Raw genomic sequence first — 8,372 nt, 5'->3', positions numbered from 1 at the left:
GGTTTCCGGCAATTTTCTGATCGCAAAGCGCTTTCAGTCCTTGTCCTTAAAATTGCAGATGTGGGAATTGGGGAGTTTAATGACTTTGAAAGGAGAACATTGTTGTTTGGTGCAGTTCCGTTCAGAGAAATGTTTGTGAAAGGAACGTTTTGCAGAGAGAGGGATTGAGCATTTCAGCTTGTTGCTGAACACTTCTCTCTGGGCACTGAGCTAAGCAGCAGTTTCCGCGGTGTAGCGGTTATCATGTTTGCCTCACACGCGAAAGGTCTCTGTTTCGAGCCTGTGCGGAAACATTATTTGTGAAGCAAAAACTTGTCTGCAATAAAATTGAACAAAAGCTGTCCGGGATACATTGTCGCATGAGCAATTAACATTTTAAAACTAATTTACTCAAATACAGAGTGTGTAAAATCAGATCGGGGATAAAACGTCATCAAGTGTTAAAGTTTCGCTAATCATTAAAGTTCAGTTTTTGAAATTTCGATTGTCCCTGTTCGCATTTCTTTCATTCTGTGAAACAACACTATCGGTTTATACCATCAGATCTAAGTTGCATTTGAAACCCCAAAACAACTCATTAATTATTCGCACTTCCCCAGTTCCAGAGCTCAGAGGGTTATTGTCCATCCCTGGGATGCAAACTACCTCGGACCCGGGGCAAAGCTCCTCGTGCACCGATCACAGGCTCAAGAAAACCTTGGGGGAGAGGATATCCCGATCACTGGGCCTTCCAGCAACACTGAACAAGCGCCCGGTATGAAACTTTCCAGAGTAATAACTTGTAACTGAAACATCCAACAGTCAGGATGGCCGAGCGGTCTAAGGTGCTGCGTTCAGGTTGCAGTCTCCTCTGGCGGTGTGGATTTGAATCCCACTACTGACATTCAGTGTTTTTAATTACAAACTCATTTGTTTTGACACCACTCTGAAGTGCTTTGGGACATCCATCGAACTTCACAAAATTACTCCACTTCAATGACAAACGGTGATATCAAAGTTACTTCCCAGACCGGGAAACGATCCCGGGTGGCTGCAGCGAAAGGAATGGTTTTGTGAAGCATTGAAAGGTGCCCTCTAAATATCTCAAAATAATAGAAGATAATGTGTTCATAAATGATGTTTTTCCGTAAAAGCAACATAAATTTTAAGGAACAGTAATCGACGAACATGGGGCTCAAACCCACGACCCTGGGATTAAGAGTCTCATGCTCTACCGACTGAGCTAGCCGGGCTTCTCAACATCGACCCTGTCAATCCCCTTCAGAATATTGTCCGTTTCAACGAGATCACCTCCCATTCTTCGAAACTCCAGAGAGTATCGGCATATTCTACACAATCTCTTATCATAGGACAGCCCTCTCATCCCAGGAATCAATCTGTTGAACCTCTGTTGCACCATCTCCAAGGCAAGTATATCCTTCCTTAGATAAGTACTATGGGCGAATATCCTGTTTTTCTGCTGATTCTACGGTTGTATAAAAAGTTAGTAAAATTCAACAGTTGCTGGGCAAACATATTTGTATTTCCTTCAGTGTGCAATACATGTGGGTGCATTAATGCTGATTGAAACAATTATTCAGTATTTCACCGACTTGAATTATTTTTAATCAACTTGCTCTGTAACAATGCTTTCCCTGACCGAAAATGAAACACTGACCACAGCAATGAGAGCACCAAAACCTAACCACTAGACTGCCAGGGAGCACTGTTTGCAGTTGCCCCATAGTACCGAATATATAGCCCACAGTACAAGAGTAAGGAAGTCTTGCTACAATTGTACAGGGCCTTGGTGAGACCACACCTGGAGTACTGCACACAGTTTTGGTCTCCTTAACTGAGGATGGATACACTTGCCTGGGAGGTGGTACAACAGAGGTTCACCAGATTGATTCCTGGGATGAGATGACTGTCTTAAGTTGAGAGATTGTGTAGAATGGGACTATACTCTCCGGTAGTTTTATAAGAATGAGAGGTGATCTCATTGAAACACACAATATTCTGAAGGGGATTGACAGGGTAGATGCTGAGAGGTTGTTTCCCCCGGGCTGGAGTATCTAGAACCAGGGGGCACAGTCTCAGGTTAAGGGGTCGGCCATTTAAGACAGAGATGAGGAGGAATTTCTTCACTCAGGGGGTTATGAATCTGTGGAATTCTCTGCCCCACAGGCCTGTGGATGCTGAATCTCTGAATATATTCAAGGCTGCGTTCGATAGATTTTTGGAGTCTCAGGGAATCAAGGGATCGGGAGATCGAGCGGGAAGTGGAGTTGAGATCGACGATCAGTCATGATCTTATTGAATGGTGGAGCAGGCTTGAGGGGCCGTATGGCCTACTACTGCTCCGATTTCTTATGTTGTTATCTGCACTGGCTCTGTGAAATAAATTTCCGTTAGTCCCATTCCCCAGCACCCTGCAAATGTTTCTTTTTCAACTATATTTTCCTTTGGAAAGTTAATATTAAATCTGCTTCCAAAACCCTGTCAGGCAGAAAAATATTCACATTAATTTTATACAGCCCCATTTTAGACATTACTTTCCCTGCTTTGCATGTCATATGTGGGCAAATGCATTGCAGATGAAGTATGATGTGGATAAATGTGAGGTTATCCACTTTGGTGGTAAAATCAGAGAGACAGACTATTATCTGAATGGTGACAGGTTAGGAAAAGGGGAGGTGCAATGAGACCTGGGTGTCATGGTACATCAGTCATTGAAGGTTGGCATGCAGGTACAGCAGGTGGTTAAGAAAGCAAATGGCATGTTGGCCTTCATAGGGAGGGGATTTAAGTACAGGGGCAGGGAGGTGTTACTACAGATGTAGAGGGCCTTGGTGAGGCCGAACCTGGAGTATTGTGTACAGTTTTGGTCTCCTAACTTAAGGAAGGACATTCTTGCTATTGAGCGAGTACAGTGAAGGTTCACCAGACTGATTCCCGGGATGGCGGGACTGACATATCAAGAAAGACTGGATCAACTGGGTTGTATTCACTGGAGTTCAGAAGAATGAGAGGGGATCTCAGAAACACGGACCGAGATGAGGAGAAACTTCTTCACCCAGACAGTGGTGAACCTGTGAAATTCTCTGCCACAGAAAGTTGTTGAGGCCAATTCACTAAATATATTCAAAAAGGAGTTAGATGTAGTCCATACTACTAGGGGGATCAAGGGGGATGGCGAGGAAGCAGAAATGGGGTACTGAAGTTGCATGTTCAGTCATGAACTCATTGAATGGCGGTGCAGGCTCAAAGGGCCGAATGGCCTACTCCTGCACCTATTTTCTATGTTTCTATTTTTCTGTGAATTATTATCTTGTCTCATTTTACACACTGCATTTTAGGACATTGCTTTAAAATGTTTGGTGCCTGAGGCACCAGCCATTGTTAGATTTAGTCACACACCATCCTGACTTGGAAATATATCGGTCGTTCATTCAACGTCACTGGGTTAAAAGTTTCGAACTCCCTCCCTGACAGCTCTGTGGGAGCACCTTCTCCACACGGACTGCAGCGGTTCAAGATGGTGGCTCACCACCACCTTCTCAAGGGCAATTAGGGTTGGGCAATAAATTCTGGCCTTGCCAGTGACACCCAGATCCATTGAACTAATATAATAAAACACTATTTTAGGAGTCTGGTTCTAAATATTCTTTGCTGACGACACCAGGAATCTGGGGCTACTTTTGACAAATTGGGCTCAAAACTGGAGCGGTAATTCCTACCGTACACAGAAACTAGAATCAGTATTGAAGATAAAATCACATGGTGCTCATTTTCAGAATCAACGCAGTAAGATTTGAAATAAAGTGAAAGAATTTCACAGTGAAAGGATTTGGAAATTAAATGTGACTTGTATTTCGCTCTTTCGCACTGAAACAAATTGTAACCGTGTTTTTAAATTAGTAGTGCGAGATTTTTGCATTGCATATTTAAATGCTTCACAAAACCTTTCCAATCACTTCAGTTACCAGGGTTCGATTCCCAGTTAGGGAAGTAATTTTGCTACCACGAAGTGAAGTAATTTAATTAAATTACACAGATGACCCAAAGCACTTCAGACTGGTGTCAAAACAAATGCGTTGATAATTAGAAAGAAGGAATGTCAGAAGTTGGACTTGAGTTTCTGGGATGGAGTATAAATAATCCTCTGTGCACTGGAACTGGGAAGGGTGAATAATGAATGAGTTGTTTCCGGGTTTGAAATGCGGCTTAGATCTGCTGGTATTAACCGATAGCATTGTTGAGCAGAATGAAAGAAATGCTAACATGATCACTGAGGGTCAGTCGAAACTTGAACAACTTCATTTTAATAATTTGTGAAACTTTAATCATTGAGGAAGTTTTATTCCCTTTCTGATTTTACACAGTCTGTATTTTAGGAGACTGGTTTTAAATGTTCATTGCTCATCATGGAATCAGAGAAGTTTGCAGGACGGAAGGAGGGAATGAACAATTAAAATCAGTTTTTGTTACAAAAATAACATTTTCATTTGGGCTTGAACCAGGGATTTTTCGCAGGTGAGGCGAACATGATAACCGCTTCACTAAAGAAACTGCTGCTTAGTGCAGTACCCAGAGAGAAGTGTTCAGCGACAAGCTGAAATGCTGAATCCGTTTCTGCAAAAAATTCTTTTCACAAACATTTCTCTGACCGAAACTGCACAAAACAAAAATGTTCCTTTCAAATGTGCCAATTATTTTCGTTTTGCTTTTATTTTGCTTACATGGGATAAAATAATTAATGATTCGATAATCTTCTTTTACACAATGAAAGAATTGCTAACTGAGAGAATGTCAATCCGTCAATAATTTGTTCTGTGCTCTGCATGTTTGTAATGTCGCCAAGTTTGCTGATGATACAAAGATAGTGGGAAAGCAAGTTGTGAGGAGGTCGCAAACAATCTGCAAAGCGATATTGATAGGCTCAGTGGGTGGGCAGAAATTTGTCAGATGGAGTATAATGTGGGAAATATGAGGTTATCCATTGTGGTAGCAATAATAAAAAAGCAAATAATTATTTAAATGTGGAGAGATTACGAAATGCTGCGGTGCAGAGGGACCTGGGGGTCCTTGTACATGAAACACAAAAGGTTGGTATGCAGGTACAGCAAGTAATTAGGAAGGCAAATGGAATGTTATTCTTAATTACAAGGGGGATGGAGTATAAAAGCAGGGAAATCCTGCTACTACTGTACAGTTGTGAGACCACCAAGTGCAGAAACTCTAAAGGAATATAAGAAGTGCAGGGATGCAATTAAAAAATATATCAGGAAGGCAAAGAGAGAGCATGAAAAAATGTTGACAAGTAAAATCAGGAAAAACACAAACACAAAGACATTAAGTGTAAGAGGATAACTAGAGAAAGAGTGGAGCCTATTAGAGACCACAAAGGAAATCTGTGTGTGAAGGCAGAAGACGTGGCTATGATTCTTAATCGATACTTTGCCTCTTTTTCACAAAAGAGAGGGACTGTTGATGTAGCACTTCAAAGACCGGACCTCGTCCGGGTGAAATTTGCCCGCTCTGTCTCAGTTGCTTTTCGACCGAGAGCACCTCTAGTTCTTCTAAAGAGTCGAGTCGAGTAGGTCTCAATTCAACATCAGCTCTTTATTTCTCCAGCATATGTTTAGAAATATATTAAGAGCAATGGATAACTAAAGAAAGGGTGGGTCTATTAGATACCATGAGGGTAATCGGTGTGTGGAGGCGGAAGATGGGAGGATGGTTCTGAATGAATACTTTGCGTCTGTTTTCACAAAAGAGAGGGGCGATGCAGACACTACTATCAAGGAGAAGAAGTGTGAAATATTAGATGAAATAAACATAGTGAGAGATGAGGTATTAAGAGGTTTAGCAGCTGTGAAAGTGGATATCCCCAGGCCCAGATGAAATGCATCCCAGGCTGTTAAGTGAAGCAAAAGAGGAAATAGCAGAGGCTTTGACCACCATTTTACAATCCTCTCTGGCTTCGGGTGTGGTGCCAGAGGACTGGAGGGCTGCTAACGTTGTACCTTTGTTTAAGAAGGAAGAAAGGGAGAGACCGAGTAATTACAGGCCAGTCAGCCTAACCTCGGTGGTGGGTAAATTATTGGAAAAAACCTAAAGGACAGGGTAAATCTTCACTTAGAAAGACACGGATTAATCAACGACAGTCAGTCCGGATTTGTTAAGGGAAGGTCGTGTCTGACTAACTTGATTGAATTTTTTGGGGAGGTAACCAGGAGGGTTGATGAAGGCAAAGCATATGATGTAGTGTGTATGGATTGTAGCAAAGCTTTTGATAAGGTCCCACATGGCAGACTGGTCACAAAAGTAAATGCCCATGGAATCCAGGGCAAAGTGGCAAGTTGGATCCAAAACTGGCTCGGAGATATGAAGCAAAGGGTAATGGTTGGTGGGTGATTTTGAGACTGGAAAGATGTTTCCAGTGGGGTTCCGCAGGGCTCAGTACTCGGACCCTTGCTTTTTGTGATTTACATCAATGATCTACACTTGAATATAGGGGTTATGATTGAGAAGTTTGCAGATGATACTAAAATCTGCTGTGTGGTTGATAATGAAGAAGAAAACTGCGGAATGCAGGAGGAAATCAATCAACTGGTCAGGTGGGCAGAACAGTGGCAAATGGAGTTTAATCTGGAAAAGTGTGAGGTCATGCATTTTGGGAGTGCTAACAAGGAAAGGGAATACACATTAAATGATAGGACACTGAGAAGTGTAGAGGAACAAAGGGACATAAGAACATAAGAACATAAGAAATAGGAGCAGGAGTCGGCCATACGGCCACTCGAGCCTGCTCCGCCATTTATTACGATCATGGCTGCTCCGATCATGGACTGGATCCACTTACCTGCCCGCTCCACATAACCCCTTATTCCCTTATCGTTTAAGAAATTGTCTATATCTGACTTAAATTTATTCAACGACCCAGCTTCCACAGCTCTCTGGGGCAGCGAATTCCACAGATTTACAACCCTCTGAGAGAAGAAATTTCTCCTCTTCTCAGTTTTCAATGGGCGGCCCCTTATTCTAAGATTATGCCTCCTAGTTCTAGTCTCCCCGATCAGTGGAAACATCCTCTCTGCAACCATCGTGTCAAGCACCTTCATAATCTTATACGTATCGATAAGGTCACCTCTCATTCTTCTGAATTCCAATGAGTAGAGGCACAACCTACTCAGCCTTTCCTCATAAGTCAACCCACTCATCTCCGGAATCAACCTAGTGAACCTTCTCTGAACTGTCTCCAAAGCAAGTATATCCTTTCGTAAATATGGAAACCAAAACTGCACGCAGTATTCCAGGTGTGGCCTCACCAATACCCTGCATAACTGCAGCAAGACTTCCCTGCTTTTATACTCCATCCCCTTTGCAATAAAGGCCAAGATTCCATTGGCTTTCCTGATCATAAATTTAATTTAAGACAGAGATAGACAGTTTCTTAAATGATAAGGGAATAAGCGGTTATGGGGAGCGGGCAGAGAAGTGGACCTGAGCCCATGTTCGGATCAGCCATGATCGTATTAAATGGAGGAGCAGGCTCGAGGGGCCGTATAGCCTACTCCTGCTCCTATTTCTTATGTTATGTTCTTATCACTTGCTGTACCTGCATACTAACCTTTTGTGTTTCATGCAAAATTACCCCAGGTCCCACTGTACTGCAGCACTTTGCAATCTTTCTCCACTTAAATAATAACTTGCTCTTTGATTTTTTCTGCCAATGTTCATAACCTCACACTTTCCAACATTGTACTCCATCTGCCAAATTTTTGCTCACTCACTTAGCCTGTTTATGTCCTTTTAATGATTTTTTATCCTCTTCACACATTGCTTTTCCTCCCATCTTTGTATCATCAGCATACTTGGCAATGTTACACTCGATCCTTTTTCCCAAGTCATTAATATAGATTGTAAATAGTTGGGGCCCCAGCATCGATCCCTGCGGCATCCAACTAATTACTGATTGTCAAACCGAGAATAAACCATTTATCCCGACTCTCTGTATTCTGTTAGTTAGCCAATCCTCCATCCATGCTAATATATTACCGCCAACCCCGTGAACTTTTATCTTGTGCAGTAACCTTTTATGTGGCACCTTGTCAAAATGCCTTCTCGAAGTCAAAATACATCACATCCACGGGTTCCCCTTTATCCACCCTTTTCATTACATCCTCAAAGAATTAATAATTGCTGTAATCACCATGAATACCTATACTTTCTGTGATAGACCGAGCTTACAGACTATCTGGCTTCTCCTGCCCTTTGCCGGGCACGTATTCCGGGTTTAATTTTACAAACTGTGTGAGTTCGCTGATCGCGGAGAGACGGTAGGAGCCTCTGTGGCCCCACTGTGAGGATGTGGAAGTGAACACGGT

The sequence above is a fragment of the Pristiophorus japonicus genome, unplaced genomic scaffold (genome assembly GCF_044704955.1).
Source record: "Pristiophorus japonicus isolate sPriJap1 unplaced genomic scaffold, sPriJap1.hap1 HAP1_SCAFFOLD_75, whole genome shotgun sequence".
Taxonomy (NCBI): domain Eukaryota; kingdom Metazoa; phylum Chordata; class Chondrichthyes; family Pristiophoridae; genus Pristiophorus; species Pristiophorus japonicus.
This window is presented reverse-complemented; position numbering follows the sequence as displayed.